Below are 13,472 nucleotides of genomic sequence, written 5' to 3' on the forward strand. Positions count from 1 at the left end.
TATAATAAATAATTATAAATAATTATAACAAATAATAATACAATTCTAATAAAAATTATTCAATAATGTAATCAACTCAAAATCACTGAAATTTGCTCAGTTGCAGAATTGTCGCTGTCATTATTTTTTTTTTTTATGACGAATTTCCCCACAAATCGCTATCGCACAATTCTGCAAGTGATTATAATTTATTATCGCTGTTTTCTAGCTGATCTAAAACCATTTTTGACATAAAGGGACACTTTTGGTTGCTATGGACAATATACAGTTTGCAGGGAGAAAGAACCGTTTTTATTATATAAAAGAACATGTAGGGCACTGGGCAGACCACTAGGGACAAGGGGGTTGTGTATTTTTTACATACAGTACTGTAATCTATAAGATTACAGTATACTGTATGTAATGTGTTTGTTTATCTTTTTGAATTTGGCGCCGATCTCCGCTCCCGTGCGTCGTAACGTCGCAGGGAACGGAGATCGACGGCACAGGAGGACACTGTGTGAATCGAGCGAGGTCCCGCTCGCTCACATAGCGCGGTGGCATCGCTGGATCCAGGAACAAGGTAAGCCAGCGCGCGCTGCAGGCTCTGCATAGCTACCCCGAGTGTGACTCGGGGTTACCGCTCGGGGATACCGCCAGGAGGGTTAAGACCCGGTTTACACTGGGGCGACACGACAGGCGGCTCCTCCTGACGAGTCGCGTCCCATTGAATGAAATGGAACCGTTCTAATAAGAGCGACGCAAGTCACTCCGACTTAGAAAAAGGTTCCTGTACGACTTCGGGGGAGGCTCAGGTGACCTTCATTGACTTCTATACAGAAGTCGTTTTGCAAATCGCCTCTGAAGTCGTCCTCAGGACGACTTGCAGAGTCGCCCCCAAAGTCGTGCCGCTGCAGTGTGAACCGACTCTAAGAATATTATTTACAGAATATAAGTTGTCCCTGGTTCTTTTTGTAACTGTCCCGTCACATCCAAGTTAATACCCATTTATGTGAAATAAAGATTTACTTGAATTACATTACTTGTGCTCTCACTTTCTCCTTAGCTACTCTGGGAACCTCCATGGATATCCTATCACAAAGCAGCCTCCACAATTTGGATCTCCACTCCACTTCACTCCACTTGATGAAAGCAAAAATGTACTTGTCTGTCAAAAATTTAAATAATATGCACCTGTCAAACAGGTGTGAAAAATGTGTCTTTGGGTGTCGGTGGTGCCTTCACACCATAACCCTCTAGAGGTACTGTTGATGAAAGCAAGAATTGACCATGCTGTAAAAAATTTAAATAATGTGCACCTGTCAAGCAGGTGGGGGAAAATTGGTCTTTGGGTGTCATGGTGCCTTCACACCGTAACCCTCCAAAGGTGCTCTTGATGAAAGCAGGAATTGGCCTAGCTGTCCAACATTGAAATGATATGCACCTGTAGACACCGTGGATACAATATGCTTGTCATCATCATTGTCCATAGAGAGCTATAACTCACTATAGTAGTCCAGAACTGGGGTGCTGGCTTTGGGCATCCCCAACGCTCACTCCCCATTCCCCTTATCCTACCTCTCTCTCTCCTAACCTCCAACTGTGAACATCCTTCCTTTCTCTTTCCCCCTTTCTTTTTTTCCTTGTTGCAAATTTTGCTGTTGATTCAGACTTGACGTCTGGACCTGCTTATTGTTTCGCAGCCTGTAGAGAAATTACCTGGCTCATCGATACCTACTCTAACTTACAGGCTACACGTTTTGTTTATTATTAAGCAATATATATTGTTGGATGTTTTTAGATTCTCAGCAGCTGTGTTATAGCTGTCTACAATGTTCTTGACAATTTCAACAAGTTCTTATATACCATGTTTTGTACCCTTTACATTTTTTTTCAATAAAAATCTATTGAAAGTGAGAAAAATTGGTCCTTAGGTGTCAGTGGTGTCTTCACACTGTAACCCTATAGAGCAGGGGTAGGCAACCTTAAAGAGGTGGAGATCTACCTGAACAACATGGGAGAAGTCAAAGATCACTGGGCACAATGTCGCCTCCTCACATCTGCTTTAATCCTCTAATTGCCATACTACTGTGTTGCAGTCACGGGTAGTAAGGAGGCAACAAATCGCCTCCTGACATGGAGTGCAGTACAGTAGGTATCACTCCGCATGGGACAGAAGCCAGCACTACAGAGGAGGCATCAGTTTATGTAGCTCTTGCTCCCTATTACAGCTCCAATTTTACAAGTAGTCCCTCTGCATTGTACTCTGTTTGATGCTCTGGAATGGTGGTTAAGCAAGCCCAGACCGTGATCTACCAGTCACCTGTCCGTTATCTACTGGTAGATAATGATCTACAGGTTGCTGACCCCAACTATAGAGGTACTCTTGATGAAAGCAAGAATTAGCCTTGCTGTCCAAAACTAAAATGATATGCACCTGTCAAATAGATGTGGAAAAATTGGGCTTTGGGTGTTGGTGGTGTCTTCACACCATAACCATATACAGATACTCTTGATAAAAGCAAGAATTGACCTTGCAGTCAAAAATGTAAATGATGTGCACCTGTCAAACAGGTGTGGAAAAATTGGTCCTTAGGTGTCAGTGATGCCTTCACACTGTAACCCTATAGAGCAGGGGTAGGCAAACTTAAAGAGGTGGAGATCTACCTGAACAACATGGGAGAAGTCAAAGATCACAGGGCACAGTGTCGCCTCCTCACATCTGCTTTAATCCTCTAAATTCCATACTACTGTGTTGCAGTCACGGGTCCTGAGATGGAGTGCAGTAGGTATTACTCCACATGGGACAGAGGAGGCACCAGCTTATGTGGCTCTTGCTCCCTATTACAGCTCCAATTTTACAAGTAGTCCTTCTGCATTGTACTCTGTTTGATGCTCTGGAATGGAGGTTCAGAAAGCCCAGACTCCGTTCTACTAGTCACCTGTCCATTATCTAATAGTAGATAACGATCTACAGGTTGCTGACCACTATACTCTTATATACCAGGTACTCTGGATGAAAGAAAGAATTCGTTTTGCTGTCAAAAATTTTAATGATATGCACCTGTCAAACAGGGGTGGAAAAATTGGTCTTTGGGTGTCGGTGGTACCTTCACACCATAACCCTATAGAGGTACTCTTAATGAAAGTAAGAATTGGTCTTGCTGTCAGAAATTTAAATGACATGCACCTGTCAAACAGGTGTGGAAAAATTGATCCTTGGGTGTTAATTGTACCCATGAAAACTACACAAAAAAAATTCTTCCAGATGAAATCAACACCCACAAAGCTAAGCGGTCTAGAAAGTCTTTCAGAGATTCCAGATCAAGAAAGCACTTAATCAGCGATATCGGCATTAGGGGCTTGATAGCTGCTGCTATTCCAGAACTGATTAATTTTGATAAATGTCAGCTGGCCCACGGAGTCTGTATATCATAAGCCCACAAATAGTGCAATACATGGGTAATCACATAAAATACGTAGACATAACATAATTATGTCATAAATAGTTAGCTAAATTCAGGTAGCGTTAGGTCGGCGTATCAGTAGATACGCCAACCTAACTCAGAATCTGCGCCGACCTATGTTTAAGTGTATTCTCAAACAGAGATAGGCTTAAACATATCTAAGATACGACGGCTTGCGCTGTCCTATCTTAGGTTGCAATATTTAAGCTGGCCGCTAGGTGGCGCTTCCATTGCGGTCGGCGTAGAATATGTAAATTAGTAGATATGCCTATTCACAAACGTACGCCCGGCCGACGCAGTACATTTACGCCGTTTACGTAACGCTTTATCAGGCCTAAAGTTATTCCAACAAATAGTAATGTTAAAGTATGGCCGCCGTTCCCGCTTCGAAATTCGAAAATTTTACGTCGTTTGCGTAAGTCGTCCGTGAATAGGGATTTACGTAGTTTATGTCCACGTCAAAATCAATAGGCCCGTGCGGCGGACTTAGCCGCAATGCACACTGGGAAATGTAGGCGCCCGGCGCATGCGCAGTTCAAAAAGTACGTCAATCACGTCGGGTCCAGCCTCATTATCCAAAAAAACACACCCCCTCAGACACATTCGAATTAGGCGCCCTTACGCCCGTCCGCTTTAGGCTACGCCGCTGTAACTTAACAGGCAAGTACTTTGAGAATCAAGTACTTGCCTCGCTAACTTACGGCGGCGTAGCCTAAACACGCTAAGCTACACCGCCTTAAAGTTAAGGCAATTTCTGTGGATCTAGCTAAGTGAGTCCAAATCTTAAATGAAAAAAATAAAACAATTGCGTTGAGATGAGCGAAAGTTAAGAAGTAGTTCCACCGCCACCAGGGTGATAAAGGTAAGGTCACTCCTTGAGGAATATACCAGAGAAAAATGGACACCCTTACCAGATAAGATGGACCTTCTATAATAGCCATTCGCCATATAATGGTCATTCGTGCCTACAGATATAACCCTCTGCGGGGACTTAATAAATCGCAGGTGTGGGTGTCACCCAGCCTCTATCATCTTCCTCGCTTACCACGTCAGTCCTCCGTGCCATGAAGACAGGATGTAAAGCATCAGTCCCATCAGAGGGAAGGATCCTCTCTTCACGGCACTGAGGACTGACGTGGTGAGCGAAGAAGACGATAGGAGCTAGATTCACACTAAACTGATATTTACACTCACAATAGAATCACAATAGTACACTATAGCACACTAACTCGCTAGTAGCACTGAACAGAGCTCTGTTCAATTTCTCTGCACGCCAATATCACACTGCAAATGGCCTCAATGGGAAGAAAGTTTTTATAGTGTGGAGTGGGACTAAGAGCAATGAGCCATGATTGGATAGAGTCATCATCACAGTGTCCAGTCATGGCTCTGACAGTGCAATGTGCCCTGATTGGGCAAAGCTTTCATTCCTTCAGCCAATCAGGGCTTCCAATGCACTGTGGTTGTTCGGTGGGCCGAACAAACAGTCGAACGCCCCAATAATTTGGGTGTTTGTCAAATAGGCGAACAGCCAATGCTCGGGCCGAACCGTTTGCTCAACTCTATTGGTAATGAGTGGTAGCGAAAATATGGACGGCAGCATGAGTGACAAGAGTAAGGCCCCATACACATGAGAGGATTTATCCGCTGATACGGTCCAGTGGACCGTATCCGCGGATAAATCCTCTCGAGGATTTCAGAAGATTTCTATGCGATGGCGTGTACACACCATCGCATTGAAATCCGCGCTGAAATCCTCTGGCGATGACGTGTCGCGCCGTCGCCGCTATTATGACGCGGCGACGGGCGCGACGCTGTCATATAAGGAATTCCACGCATGCGTCAAATCATTACGACGCATGCGGGGGATCCCTTCGGACGGATGGATCCGGTGAGTCTGTACAGATGAGCGGATCCATCCTTTGGGATGGACTTCAGCAGATGGATTTGTTGAGCATGTCAGCAAATATTCATCTGCTGAAAATCCATCCCAGGGGAGATTTATCCGAGGATAAATATCCGCAGGAGTGTACACACCATAGAATCTATCTGCTGAAACCCATTTGATGGGATTTATCTGCGGATAGATTCTATGGTGTGTACGGGGCCTAAGATATTGGCTGGTAGACATGTGCAGAACGAAAAAAAAATTGGTGTAATTTTAATTCGTTATTTACATACATTTGTTCAGTTAAATTTGTTTCATTCGTTTCCAGGATTCGTTTTGTTTATTAGTTTTCGAATCGTTTTGAAAAGTTTACGAATCAATTTTGAATAGTTTTCGAATTCAAAACGTTTTCTAATCAAATTCAAATCGTTTTCTAATTAGAAAAGCTATCAAATTCTAATAGTTTTTAAATTTGAATAGTTTTCCAATTTCCAAAAAGAATAAAATAGAAAATAAAGGAATAGAATAGAAAAAAAAAATAATTAAAAAAAAGTGCGCTTGTAAGACCGGTGTGCAAATATGGTGTCACAAAAAGTATTGCAACAATCGCCTTTTTATTCTCTAGGATGTTAGAAAAAAAATAAATAAATAAATAAATATATATATATATATATATATATATATATATATATATATATATATATATATATATATAATGTATGGGGGTTCTAAGTAATTTTCGAGCAAAAAAATTATGATTTTAACTTGTAAACAACAAGTTTAAAAAATAGGCCTGGTCCTAAAGTGGTTAAGGAAGAATACACAGGACTCTTATATTTAGACAATATCTGCTTATCCCAAAGTTTAGATTTAATAATATTGGTCCTAACAAAATATATTTTGGCCACAATTGAATTTTAAGGGCTGAAGACCTTAGCAAAGCCATAAATGTGTTTAGATGTTATGAAACTGCTAATGACATAACCGCATGCACCATTAATCTCTGCATACAACAAATTATCACAAACCCATTTCACATACAAGTACGGAGGGGAAGCGTCTTTTTGGATGAAAGCCTTTGTGAGCAGTACAGCTTCAGTCACAGCCTCCTTGTGTCAGAAGACAGTGTTAGCGACTTAATAGACTATGAAAAGACAGGTGTTGAGATGTTGGTTCTGGGAGGAAAGGTTGGCTGCTGGAAGATGAGATCTGCACAACTTTTTCAGCTTTTCCACTTTACTGCAGATAACAACTCTGTTGACACCAATGTTTGAAGTGTGTGAAAGTAACTTTATTTTTTTTTAAGTTTTGCATAGAGAACAGAAGGGTTAGACCAGTTGTGGTCAACTGACTTGGTACTGACCACATATAATATTCAGTGAATGTAAAATTACAGAGATTGTCAGAGACTAAAGACATATTCAATGGGAGATACAGACTGGGGAAATGCTTGAGGCGAAAGCCATAGTCTGAAGACACATTACACGAGACTGCTAGAGATTAGGGATGAGCTAATGGAAAACTGTCACATAATAGAAGACTAATGTCCCAATCAGCTTCGGCTGTAGAATTCCCTGCCCCATAGCCACATGTAACAAAAGGACGGTATGCTGGTAACATCATTGAGCTAATAGGTGAGGTAGCTAATGGCCAAGTGGTTAACACTTCCACCTGGCAGCACTAGGGTGGTTGGTTTGAATCCCAACCACAGTACTACCTGCACAGAGTTTGCATGTTCTCCCTGTGCCTGTGTGGATTTCCTCCAGGTACTCCATTTTCCTCCCACACTCCAAAGACATGTTGGTAGGTTAATTGTCTCCTGTCTAAATTGGTCATAGTATGTGAATAAATGTGAGTTAGGGACCTTAGATTGTAAGCTTCTAGAAGACACGGACTGATATGAAAGTACAATTTACTGTATATGTAAAGAGCTGTGCAAATTGAAGGTGCTATATAAGAACTGTAATAAATACAAACTTTAACCACATGACCATATTTGGATAATGTGGCCATATTTGGTCAATGATGTCACCATCATACCCATCCCTTTGTCACATGGGGCTGTGAGGCGAGGATTTCCACTGCTGCAGCTGATTGGAATGGTTGTCTGCGGTCATGTGACAATTTTTCATAGGTTCAAACTCAGTTCATCCCAAACCCTAGCCTATCCTTACTAGAGGTCACTGCTATTACAGCCCCTTTACTAGTTGATGCTTTCACATGTGTACTACCTACAATCCCTTTAAAATTACATTTGATACTTTTGAAATTACATTTGATATTTCCATTAGCACAATATGTTATAAAAGATTGGAGGAGAAAAAACAAACATAAAAAAAGAAAAAAGATAGACGGCACAGAAATAAATGTAAGAGTGTGAAGAAATAAGTCAAAACATTAACTCCTAAAAGACGATCTAAACAACATCTTCCTTCACTAGCTTGAGCAAGCACCAAAACACTGTCTGCAGGAGCACAGAGGGCCACACAATAAGTGCCAAATGATGGCAGGTTGGGTATAGGACTGAGGCCTCGTACACACGACCGAACATGTCCGCTGAAACTGGTCCGGCGGACCAGTTTCCGCGGACATGTTCGGTGGTCTGTACGGCCGACCGGACAATTTTCCGGCGGATCGGACAGGTTTCCAGCGGACAAATGTTTCTTAGCATGCTAAGAAACATGTCCGCTGAAAGCCTGTCCGTCGGACATGTTCAGTCGTCTGTACGACTCACCGGACATGTCCGCTCGGCCGAAAGCCCTCGCATGTGTGGAAGCATTGACCTTCCAGGGTCGCGCACGTCGCCGCGTCATCGTCGCGGCTCGGCCACGTCACCGCGCTCGCTGTCCGCGGGAAATTTGGCCTGATGGTGTGTACAGCCATCAGACCAAAATCCGCCAGCAGACATGTCCGATGAAAACGGTCCGCGGACCGTTTTCACCGGACATGTCCCGTCGTGTGTACAAGGCCTTAGATGTAGCCAGGAGCTGAATATCTGCAATCAGGATTCATTGTGCAGCTTTACTGTTGGGAGCCGTTTCCCTCAAGTGATGAGCTTGAACTCTGCGCTGTCTTATCCTAAAGAGAGAGACTAAACAAAGCAAAGCATCTTGGGACATGTAGTTCAGACTGCTGGGATTTCCCCCTAGCCGAATCACTTGGAACTACAACTACCAGATGGCTGTAAAGGAAGAACAGATTGCTTGGAGAGCCTAACAAAAGTTGCTGGTGTAGGCCTAGCTCACTCTCTTGGGACCCTGGCCTGGATCTGTAAGCAGGGATTCTGTAATTTTGTGTGCTGCGGCTGAGTCGTGGCCTGTGCAAGAGGAGTCCTCCAGCGGGTATTCAGAGGGACACCTGCAGACAGCATCACCTTACTGTCTGGCGGCAGCCTGGAGGCCACTACAGTTCCATCTATCATGCATTTGCATCAGATCCGGGTGGGCCGAGGCACAGTGTGACAGAGATCGGACGCCATCCCCTGATCCAGTATCATAAGGAAGACCCTGTAAAAGTCATCTTCATCATCACTAGTGTTGAGCGGAATACGCCATATTCGATTTCGCGATATATCACGAATATATAGCCGAATATTCGAGAAATATTCGCTAAAATCGAATATTCGTGATATTTTATCCAAATGAAATTTTTGCGAAATTTCGCTATTGCGAATGCGAAAATAATTGCGAAATTTAGACAAGTGCGGTAGGAGAACTCCGATTGGCTCATGCTGAAATCGAATATTCGTGATATTTTATCGAAATTTCGCAAATGCGAATGCGAAATTGATTGCGGAATTTCGACAACTGTGGTAGGAGAACTCTGATTGGCTCCGATGCAAAAGAAGGGCGGAGAAAGTATTCGCTAATATTCTGAAATCGAATATTCGTGACATTTTATCCAAAAAACAATATTGCGAAATTGCGCTAATGCGGATGCGAAAATGATAGCGAAATTTTAACAACTGTGGTAGGAGAACTCTGATGCAAAAGAAGGGCGGAGAAAATAATCGCGCAATATTCCTATTGCCGAATATTCGCATTGCGAATATTCGGCAATATAAAATGATCGCTTCAGCTACTCGGCCCAGTGTCTCTAATCATACTAGCAATGCTTTTAGACGTCGATGGAGATCACTAGGATGTGATCTGTTTTAAAAATAAAATTGAAAAAATGCGAATATTCGGAATAGCGAATATTGGCCGCGAAATTCGATATATTCGCGAATACTCGAATATGCCATATTCGAGCCGAATATTCGCAATACGAATATTCGTGAGCAACACTAATCATCACCAGCCTCATCCATTTGCAGTATCGTTGAGCGGGCACCTGCCCATATATCCACATAGACACTGTATACAGATACCATTGTCTCCATTCATCTTGCTGTTACTTATAGTGCTAAAGGATACAATACCTTTAAACCAGCAATCACAGTGATCTCTCTTTGCATGTTGCCAACGCAGGAAGATTCTGTTCCTTTGCTTATAAAAGCCAAATCAATTGAATTGCTTTGCTCTGCTATTCAGGAATTCTTCCAATACAGGTCTCATAAATGCTAGTGAAAACCAAAGCATTGAATCTTTGTAATACAGGACTACCTTAAATATCCCCCCCCCCCTCCACCCTAAGGACTTGCTTTTACTGTGCTCATACAGCTTGAATTTGCCTGGAACTCTTTGAAGCAGTAGGTTAAATTCCATTCCATTTAACTGTTGCTGAAAGTTTATGACAGTTCATTTATTGCTTGCACCTGTGGGTTGAGGTACAGAATGGTTTGACATAGCTCAAAGCCATTCTTCTGCCCTTATGTTGCCTGTTTAACATAGGCCATATAAATAGGTATGTATAAGGGCTGTTTATGTTAGGGTGACCAGACATCCCCAGTTTCAGGGGACAGTCCCTTGATTGAGGACACTGTCCCCGGACCAAGTCTGTCCCTGGTTTTGTCCCCAGATTGGATTTAATAGGGGGCAGGGGCAATTTCAAAGACAATCAGTGCAAAATGAAAATAAAAAAATTAGAATTGCACACCCCGCTCCGCCGTGGCTACTAGCATAGGGGGGTTGCATTTTTCCCATTATCTGTGCCCCTTATCATGTGCTGGTCGGAGTGGAGGGAATATTTCTTCAGTTTCGGGCGCATGCCCATTCAGCTTTGCTCGCATGTTCTTCTGCTTTGGCTCAAATCCTGGTCAGCCTCCTGCCTATCTCCTTGCCTTCCCTGGCGTGGTGATCTTCCTCCGCTCCCCATCCAGTAGTAGCCGGGGTCGCTGATTGTTGCCATTACTAGTAAAGAAAAAATATGTCCCTGGATTTCATTTTTAAAATCTGGTTACCTTAGTTTATGTTCAATTATTCTTTACATTCGATCATTTGACAAAGAATGTAAGTTTATGTTGTTCACCTTCTACTGTCATTATCATATCAGTAAACAAAGTCTGTTGGTTCATCAAATTGTAGTGTGTCTATTTCATTGTTTTCATTTTTAGAAAATGTCTGAACCCAGGGTGTCAGAGGTGGCAGAGAACTTGCAAGGTCGTGGCAACCAGTGGGGTACAGATTCTATCAGCGACGCTCATGGAGGTATCGCTACATAGACAATTTGTAAAGTTCTTATTCTCTGTGTCCCCTCTGGGGAAGTTCACCACTTTAGTTGTTCTGGTGACCATTTGTCACTAAAACAAAAACTGATGGGAAAAATCCAAACATTTAGGCCGCGTACACACGGTCAGTCCAAACCGATGAAAACGGCCTGAAGTCCAATTTCATCGGTCCAAACCGACCGTGTGTACGGCCCATCGGTCTGTTGTCCTTCGGACAAAAATTTGTGAACTTGCTTTAAAATCGAACCGATGGACGGCTGACCATCAGTCAAAAACGATGGTTAGTACACAAAAGCATCGGTTCAAAACCCGCGCATGCTCAGAATCAAGTCGACGCATGCTTGGAAGCATTGAACTTCGTATTTTTCAGCACGTCGTGTGTTTTACGTCACCGCATTCTGACCCGATCGGTTTTTGATAGCAAATAAATGGACGAGAACTGGACAGCCGCACTCCAAAATCACTTAAAAAAGTTGTCTTTTTATTTTTCAACTGCACAAACAGTCACTGCAAACCAACAAGATACAGTATGGCCATATGCGATCGGTTTTTGAACTGATGGTGTGTACGCACATCAGACCATCGTTCTGCTTCAGCGGTGAATTGATGAAAACGGTCCATTGGACCATTCTCATCGGATGGATTGACCGTGTGTACGGGGCCTCACAGTTGTGACAATAACAAGAGGCCAGGGGAAATCTTTCCATGGGCATTTCTGTTTCTATGACAACTTTATACGTTGGAAATTCTTTTTACTTTGGAGAGATATTCTCTCATTTCCATTTGTATCTCCAGGAAAAAAAGGTAAGAGAACAGACAGAAAATAATAACCTGATAGGGGTTTCAAGTTTCAACCCTTTCCTATCTAAACCTGATAAAGTTTTGGCTTTACAACATGTTGGGCACAGCTCAGGGCATCCGAGGTCTATAGTCACTCACAGAGGCAGAAGAAGCGTTTTAGTCAAAAGACCACCTAGGTGAAGAGAAGACAATTGCACTATTACTAATTTATAATGCATGGTGTTATTATACAGCTCTGTAAGGTACTTCCCAGAGCAGTGTAAAAAAATGGATGTTAATGGAGTCATTTTGGTAAAATTAGTTTTACCACATTAATACAGATTTCACAGTTGGAAAAGTTCTGCTCAAGTGGAAACTCAATTTTGCACGTCAAGGTGAAATTGCTTGTTAAAAAAAAAATCTACAATATAAATTTTATATACGTTTTTTTCTGTTTGGGTGTATTTAGAGTAGTATAGTCCATTTCAATGTTAGTTTTTTTTTCTATTTAATTTTAAAAATTTTGTATTTCTTCCTTGTGTATTTGTTTTATTAGTGCACTGAATGTTTTTATTTTTTGCTTTTTTACAGTCCATTTTTTACTTTCTGTTTAAAAAAAATGATAATGAAGCTAATAAGGGGCTGTTTTCTCACAAAACACAATTCTAGAATAGTTGAAGAAGCTTCTGTAAGGCCTCGTACACACGATAGGTTAACCAGAGGACAACGGTTTGATGGACCGTTTTCATCGGTCAAAACCGATCGTGTGTGGGCCCCATAGGTTATTTATCCATAAGTTAAAAAAAAGCCAACTTGCTTTAAATTTAACCTATGGTTTCCTAACCGATAGGTCAAAACCGATCGTTAGTAGGCACAACCATCGGTTAAAAATCCATGCATGCTCAGAATTAAGTCGACGCAGGCTTGGAAGCATTGAACTTTGTTTTTTTCAGCACGTCGTTGTGTTTTACGTCACCGCGTTCTGACACAATCGTTTTTTTAACTGATGGTGTGTACGCACGACGGACCATCAGTCAGCTTCATCGGTTAACCTATGACAACAGTCCTTCAGACCGTTGTCCTCTGGTTAACCTATCGTGTGTACGAGGCCTTACCCTAATGCCTTTTGCATTGTCAAAAGTCCGACCGTGCGTACAAGTCCGCAGTGAGTCCGACGGAAAGATAGAGAGCAGGTTCTCTATCTAAGGTCTGTCGGATCTTCCAACAAAAAAAGTCTGATGGAGGCTACACACGTCTGGACTTTCCGAGAAAAAAAGCCTGTCCGGCTGTGTGTACGAGGCATTAGGAGCCATTTAAAGCCTTTCACTCCTTTAAAAACAACCAAAAACAAAATGAAAACGCTCCATTTTGTTCTAAAAGAGACAAAATGTTCAAGAGTGGCAGATACAAAACGGCACCACCCAGGGTTGTCCACTGCACTGCCTTGGGTGATGCAATTCTGTATCTGGCACTACTGAAAGTGTTGGATTTTTGGCTTACCTGTCGGTAAAATGAATATGTCCTAAACGGTGTTATTCACCCTGGATGCAGCCAGTGATGTCACTGGCACATGCGCTCTGAAGGTCTGGCATACTATGCTGGACCTTCAGAGCTTCGTGCCAAAACCAAGGGCTCCTGCGCACCTGCGTGGGAGTGACATCATTGTGCCACTCCCAGAGCCGGAGCACACAAACCCAGATGAAAGCCGGGGAAAGATGTCAGCCCTCTCAGTGGCGACAGCGTGGCGCTG

The sequence above is a fragment of the Rana temporaria genome, chromosome 8, assembly GCF_905171775.1.
Source record: "Rana temporaria chromosome 8, aRanTem1.1, whole genome shotgun sequence".
Lineage (NCBI taxonomy): Eukaryota > Metazoa > Chordata > Amphibia > Anura > Ranidae > Rana > Rana temporaria.